A 7,758-nucleotide genomic window follows, 5' to 3' on the forward strand; every position below is an offset into this window, starting at 1 on the left:
CAGTGCTGAGTGCTGCTGTCTGTGACAGCAACAGGGCCCAAGGGAATGGCATGGAGCTGTGTCAGGGGAGGGGTAGCTGGAGGTTAGGGTGGTGGGCATGGAACAGGATGCCCAGGGCAGTGGTCATGATCCCAAGCTGCCAGAGTTCAAGGAGCTTTTGGACGATGTTCTCAGACACAGGGTCTGAATTTTGGGTGGTCCTGTGTGGGTCTCTTCCAACTCAGGATATTCTATGATTCTGGCACTGACTTATAAACAAGTTCATCGTACAACTGACACACATTTGTGTTCAAATGTTTTATTTAATTTAAAGTTCACTTTTTTCCCTAAACATATAATAATTTGTGACCGCTTTTAAAGTTCTGTAATAAAAATCTTAACCACATTCGTAAGTTCAGTGCCTGCCTAAACTTCTAGCCAGGCTTCAGACAACCCAATAAAAAATGTTATTGGCCAAATGTTAATGATGAAATGTATTCTGTTAATGGAGAACATTTCAGAAAAAGCAGGTCCTGTTCACTACGTTGCAAGGAGAAAGCCCTGGAAGTCCTGTTGCTTTTTGACATCCCATTGCCACTGTGTCTCTGGAGAGGACATCATCTGTGCACAAGTGCCACGTTTTCAGCACTAGATCTAAGAAACCTCATAGGCTTTTTTGAGACTCTTATGCTTTGAAGCAACAGAAATAAATTTTTTTTGGCCAGCATTCTATCCAAAATGTGTAGATAATTCCTATACAGTTAAAATGAAGCATAAAATTGTACTGTACCAAGAGGAAAACTAGTAAAACAGATCTTGCTGAGCATGAGCCAAGCTAAATGAGTCTAACACTCTTCAGGAACCTGCCCTACTTCAGCTCCTGTTGCCCAAACCATAGAGCGGTGGTAGGCTTGCCAAAACCCTTAGTGCTTATACTGATAGCCTGGTGATCCCCTGTGGCTCCATCCTTTCAGATGGTAGCAAGAACCATTGGCTTTTCTATCATAGGCGCTGGGGCTGCCCCCATCATGCTGTTAGTGGCTGTAGAACACCACATTTATACATTCATAGGCTCATACTCTTTTATTTCCAAAATTCCTCATGTATATTTTTCAGCCACTTTCTTTGCTTGATTATTGTCTTTCGAGGTCTTCTTATCCCTTCAAATAAAAAAGAAACATTAAAAAAATTTAAAAAAAAAAAAAAAAGAAAAATAAAGGCTTAAAGAAGAGGTTGCTGGAGAATTTAACTTTTAAGATGAAGAGTGTGAGGTCTGAAGTCACCTTTCCAGATGTTTCCATCATTGTTAAGTGAATGGGGGACTCAGGACCTGTTGTACAGCTGCAGCTCTGCTGCGGCCTGACTCACCTGCAGCTGCACTTTGGCTTTGCAGTGATTGCCATTAATCTGAACCATGTGCCTGCTGCCATCTTCTAACAGCCACATATTTTCCACATATTTCTTAGTCGTTGCAGTGCTTTGTTCCGATGTCTTTGAGAAAACATCTGCCCTGAGGATTCCCCTTTTTATAACCTCTTTAAAATATGTCACTGCTCGCTCTTAAAATCTCTTCCTTGATCCCATCACCAGTGCCTGGCCCCTCAGTGACCTCCCATTTCTTAGCAAGAAAATTGGGGAGGGATGTTCATTTGTTTGCTTTGTGTATTACAGCATTCTGTGTTATGTTATGGTCAAGTGGCTTGCTCAGTCTATAGCACAGAAGCACCTCTGTGCTTTAGAAGAGATGCCTCTTCGGACTGCTGAAGGCCCTCTGTTTCTTGACATGTGTACAGTGTCAGAAAGCAGACCCCTGCCCTGTATCTCCCTGCACCAGCCCAGCTTCGGGATTACAGTCATTAGGTTCTTGCAGCCTAACAAATCATTTTACCCCTCTGTGCTAAAGCCCATTGGCAGCAAACACCCACATAAAGCTGCCCCTGGACTTCCACTGGTTGCTCCTCTACTTGGTCAGCTTGCTTCCTTCTTTAATTTCTTTTCTGCTAGGTACATAGCACACGCTTTTTGCTGCTCTTTTTGAGTGAAACCTTCTTGCGTGCTGTCTCCATTTATTCTGCTTTTTTTTCAGCTTTATTTTCAAAGCCAAGAGTGTACTTTTTCAGCAATAATAAGTTCCTCTTCCTCTACTGCTTTTTCCAATCCAGATTCTCAACATGCCTTTGCTCCCTAAAGCCTTCACAAGATTCTTAAGATTTCTTTCCCCTTCTGTGTGACACATCTCCAGAGAAATCTCTATTTCTGCCAGAGACTCCGACACTGATGACATTTTATTTGATTTTCTTAATGCTCCCTTACAGCTCCCTTCCCTTATATCTGCCTTGATATCCAGCATTCCTTAAACAAAAATGTCATTTCAGGTTTTCTCATATGGATGAGAAAGATGATTGCCCGACGGTAAAGGCATTGTTTAGTTTAGTTTTGTTTTCCATAGGATCATAGAATATCCCAAGCTGGAAGGGATATTCCATGGGGATCATAGAGCCCTGACAATAGGGACGGTTTTTTGCTTCCAAGCAGATTATTTGAAAAATAATTTGGGTTTCAAATAAGGGTCTGAGCAACAGAAATTTGTATATTGTCAGATCCAGCTGAGTGGAAAGCAGAACTGAAGTAGTTGTAAGTAAAGGTAAACTGCCTCTGGTACTTGACACAGAGGTAGTAATTCAAGCCAGCATGCTGATAATGCAATATATACGCCTCAAAAATTATTTAGTAATTGATTTTATTTCTCTCCTTCAGGTTAAGCAGCTTTCTACTGATTGCCAATCATGGCTTTGAACATGAAGAGAATCTTTGACAGGAACGGTGTTCCCTTGGGGTCTGTATTGAGGCCAGCCCTGTTCAACATCTTTGCTGATGATCTGGACAAAGGGATTGAGTGCATCCTTGGTAAGTTTGCAGATGATACCAAGCTGGAAGGAAGTAATGATCAGTACTAGATTTTGTGCTGCTCATCTTCTTGGGGCAGGGACCATCTGTTTGATTTTGCATACAGCACAAAGCTGCTGTAGCCATTGCACTGGGCATTTTGGCTAATTCTGCAGACACAGGACCACATATATGCACCGGGTGGCAATCTGCCTTGCGCTGCTGTTGGTTCTGGGCAGCTCACATCAGTTCACAGCAGCCTTGAGGGTGTAACTGCAGGTTGCATACATCTGTAAATACATCATCTACCCCCCAGGAGAACATACATCTATACCTACCTCCAAGAGGGATTCTTGGAGGAAAATAACTTATGAGAGCTATCTTGCAGTCCTTCTAGCTCGACTTTAATGAAAGTTCTGCCTCTGGGATCCTCAGCTCATGGTTGAACAAAGCTGGAGCCATCTGTGCAGCTACTTTTACCATCACAGGAGCAGATGCTGTTTCAGTGCAGCATCCTAGAAGGCCACAGGAGGCTGAAAATGAAATCTGTATGATAAAAATAAGAAATCAGTCTTCCTTTTTCTTTCTTTCTTCTGCCCCTCTCCCCCCATTTGTCTCCAATCTATTAAAATACTTGTGAATCTTCCTGGAGATTTACCGGCATTAATTCCAGCAGGACAAACCCTCATCATTTTTCTCTATTCAGTTAAACCTAACACCACTGCTGTCATCACTAACAGGTTAAACAGAGCTAAATACATCATCTTATTGTGAATTACATACAATTTGGCCTTTGTTTTTCTTCTGTGGGCAGTGATATCTGCTTTCTACTCTGAATTTGTCATTAGTAAACTAGAACTTACCCAGTGAGAGCTGTTAAGTGCTTGTATAAAGCAATCAGTCAGAAAACGTTACCAAAGAATGTCAGCAGGTGGGGCCCAGAGATATTACAGAGAGTTACAACCATTTCTAAAATGGAGGTGAAAATTGCAGTTCTCACCACTGTTCACTGCACAATGTGGCTTCTAAAAATGCTGGCAAACAGAAATTCAGCACTGCCAACTGCAATTGTATCATGAGTTGATGATACTAAGTACTGAATGAAGTCCCCACTCCTGCAGGCATCTGGATTAGATGAAGATCTCAACTTTCATTTTGTATAAAAGCCCCATGAGTCTAACACACGTGGTTAGAAAAGTCGGACCAAGCATGAGTGTCATTTCACCCAGTTTTATTGTCTGCAATTTAGACATCTGCTCCGAGCCGTTAGGTCACCTGTCCTAACAGTGGGGAGAGTGACAAATCGAGGTGGCTGCGTGCCCCTGTCAGCACTCCAGCATCACATCTCCTACCACCAGGTGGTTGCGGGTGCTGGCTGTGCAACAGAACACATCAGCTACCTGGCTAAAAGCTGAGGGCTATGAAAGTAGTAAAGCTGATCCCACTGGTGCCAGGTGATATAAAAGCAGACAACTATACACAGTTACACGGCAGATTTCACTTAGCCTTTGTGCCATGTCAATAGTGGGGCTGGAGGAGGTGACATTCGAAGAGTTCCTCCAGCTTCGGTCTAGAGATATCATGACACCCTCACTCCAATGGGAGTTGGCTGAGAGCCTTCACTTGGAGAGGCAAAAATTGTGCCCAAGTGTGGGTACACATTCTGTTTTGGATTTTAGTTCCCCCCCCCCCCCCTTCAGATTACACTTTCTTATAGCAGCTGTGAAATGTCATAATGCTTCAAAAGATCCCTTCAAAAAATAAAATAAAACGATGGTAGCTTTTTTGTATCCAAGGTTCTTGAGTATCCAAGATCCTCTCCTCTCTTGGATCTTGGAAGAAAGGAGCAGCTGCTGTGAATGAAGGATGCCAGATGGGAAAATAACCACACAGAAATACGGTGTGCAACACTGCAATAGGAGTACTGGCTCTTTGGGTACATGGGGACCTCAGGAGGCAGACATAGCTGCAGACCAGGTGTATCAAAAGCCTGTCATATATTATATCTGTAATTACTAAATGTTTAACTCAGGTCATTTGCCTCATCTTATTACAAAAAAATAAAAAAATTTTAAAAAAGTATGCAAGAAGACTGGGTAGTTCTCCAGGTCTCACTGCTGACTGTAGTAAAAGAGCAGAGAAAACATCTAATTCTGTTCATGTCATGAGGAACCCAGCATTTTCCATCTCAATTGCTGGACACAAGATACTGCAGGTATAAAAGTCTGTTTGGGTTCAAGACGTAACTCTGTAAGTTTGTAAACCATAAACACACCAAGAGCTAATACAAATACAAAAAATGCACTCCTTTCTGGCTCAGACAGAAGCTGCTGGAGAATGAGAAGCATCCCTTTGCATCCAGTATCAGCAATGGCAGGGCAAAGCTATCCCAGAGGGATGAATTTCTGTCCTGATCCGCTTGGTAGCTCTTATATTCTTGTAGATTCATTTTGTAGCAAGTTTGGTCAATGGAGTTATTTGTTATTTATCAATTTGTTGTCTTACCACTCACTGCTTTTTTCTTCTTTTCTTCTTTTTTAATCATCTGTGTGTCTTCTGTATGTAAAGCAGCATTCACTTACAGGAAAACACATTGACCAAGCTAACAAGCTCAGGTTGCACAAAATCACTCCAACACCTGAAAGGAGAGGGAAGTGAGGTGTAACGGACAAACGGGTTGCTCTCCAGTCTCAGGGGATCTCCCAGCATCACCGGCCATTGATCATTAAGCATAGCCATTACCCAAGGAACAAACACTTCACAGTTCATTGCAGCAGAGACAGAGGAACAAGAAATTAAGGACTGATTGAGCCTGAGGAAACAAAGGGGGGTGAAGTGGAGTATGTTTTTTAAATTTTGTTCTTGTTAATAAACTATCCAAATCTATTTTAACTGGCAATTATTAACAAAAAAAAAAAAAAAAAAAATCCCCAATTCAATGCTGGCTTGCTCCTGACAGTAATAGGTAAATTGCCACCTTTGAGGAGGTAGAGTTGTCTCTTCCCTGGAAAGGCTGCTTGGAGGAAGAGGAAGCCTTCAAGGCATGCAGGCCCAAGTAGAACGAGTGCTTTGCTCCACTGTGTGAAGGAGAGCAATCTTAAGCAAGGATGTTTGACAGTTTTAGAATACAAGTATAAATAGGAATTATATTCAATGCATACTTCACACCTTGCAGTGACAGAATGTGCTCAGAATTATTCTTTCCACTTGTTAGTCCCTGCTTCCAACAGAATGATTTAACTTCTCACATGATTCAGAGCTTTTACCTTGCAGGGTTTATTTTACATCCACATGCTTGCAGAGATGAGTAAGTCTCTTGGCCACAGGGCCACAGGCAGAATTTTAAACAAAATCATGTGGAAAACATATTGCAAAGAACCATAATAATTTTGAACCTTCAAAATACAATATTCGGAGCAGTGCCTTCTATTAAAGAGTGCTGAAGAGGTTGGTAAAGACCTTTGGTATCCCAAATGGAGCTCCAAGGTGAAGACAATTCCTTCCATTCACCTAGTTTGATATTAACTAACCTGCCAACATTACAAGCCATACAGATCCCAAAGGCAAGATGATCAGCTTTCCTGGGTCAGACTGCTTGTTCCACACTTTTCCTCAAGAAAGGAAAGCAATAAAAGCCTTCTGGGCAGATCCCAAAGAGTAGGGCTGTGCCAGCCCGCATCTGTACAGAAGAGAAAGTGGAACAGCAGCATGGTTTTTGTTGGCATCACTTTGCTTACCTCACTCCTCAGTATTCGCTGCTCTTCAGCAATTGCAAGGAGGCTGCTGCAGAGTCATCACATGAGCCCACTCCAAAGCTATCAGCAAGGTCTGGTACTTCCATCTGTGCCCTTGTCACCTGCAAGTGAAACAGCCTCACCCTCCCCAGGCTGACTGCCTCAGTCCTGCAGGAACTGGTGGAGATGTGAGAGTCCCAGCTGGAACACAGAGCCCTCCCTGAACTGTCAGCCCTGCTCTCCTCCTGCCCTGCCACAGCTCCCACCACTCGGCCAACACCGATGTTTTCTCTCCGGGCTGCTCTTGGCTTCCTGCTCCACAGCTGCACTCTCCACATCAGAAGGGACTTTCCAGAGAAAAGTGAAATTAGTAAAAATTAATATAATTGAATGCATTTTGTTTTACCAGAGAGACTGTTTGTGGTTTGCAAATGATACATGAGACATTATAAAATATTTTCTAACAGTACCCTATAGAGATGACTTGTCTGTAAAACATAAAATATGGCTGGCGGGAAACCAGCACATTGACTCAATAAAACATGACATTAGCTGACACCAAAAACAATCTAGTTAAGCAGCAGAAAACTTTACAGCCTCAGTTATTTGAGAAATACAGAGGTAGTCCAGCTATTAAAATGGAAGGGATCATTAGGGTAACGCACACTATTTGCTTCAGTGTCATTAAAATGCAATGCTATGAATCCATTGAGGTGGAACTTCTTTGACTCTTATTCTCCTGACTGCTCAAAAAATAGCAAGAGACCAACAACCACTTTGAAAACACAATGTTTTGCAACATTCACTCAGAAATATCTCTAGCTGAGCCAATCAAGGCTTCAGAGTCTATGGAGCATATACATTTTCAGTGTGTAATGGTAACACACATTCTTGACATACTCCAACAATGCAATCAGTCAAATCAGTGTAACTAAAGCCATTGCTTGGGTCTACCCTACACTTTGGACACAAATGAGCAATTGTAATCTTCACTGTCTTCTAACTGGTATTTCGCAGAACATCTGTGCACAGAAAAGCAGAGCTCCTTGCCTTGTAAGAACAGCACTTAGGAGGCTAACATAGAACTGGATAGTTACTTGTTCACACCAGTATTGTTGTGGTGAGGTGCTCCATGGGAACTCCAATAACAAGCCTGCAT

At 42.3% G+C, this 7,758-nt stretch overlaps 1 long non-coding RNA gene across 1 annotated transcript; it reads right to left on the bottom strand.

The window, feature by feature from the left end:
• Positions 1–331: 331 nt before the first annotated feature.
• LOC122155031 lies at positions 332–5,769 on the bottom strand. Its single transcript, XR_006167098.1, has 3 exons — positions 5,371–5,769; positions 3,204–3,411; positions 332–1,139 (listed from the first exon to the last, which is right to left on the bottom strand). It is a non-coding gene; the product is annotated as an uncharacterized LOC122155031 (long non-coding RNA).
• Between the last annotated feature and the right edge of the window lie 1,989 nt (positions 5,770–7,758).

The sequence above is a fragment of the Centrocercus urophasianus genome, unplaced genomic scaffold (assembly GCF_019232065.1).
Source record: "Centrocercus urophasianus isolate 14NV4802_14NV808 unplaced genomic scaffold, USGS_Curo_1.0 seq_10, whole genome shotgun sequence".
Classification (NCBI taxonomy): domain Eukaryota; kingdom Metazoa; phylum Chordata; class Aves; order Galliformes; family Phasianidae; genus Centrocercus; species Centrocercus urophasianus.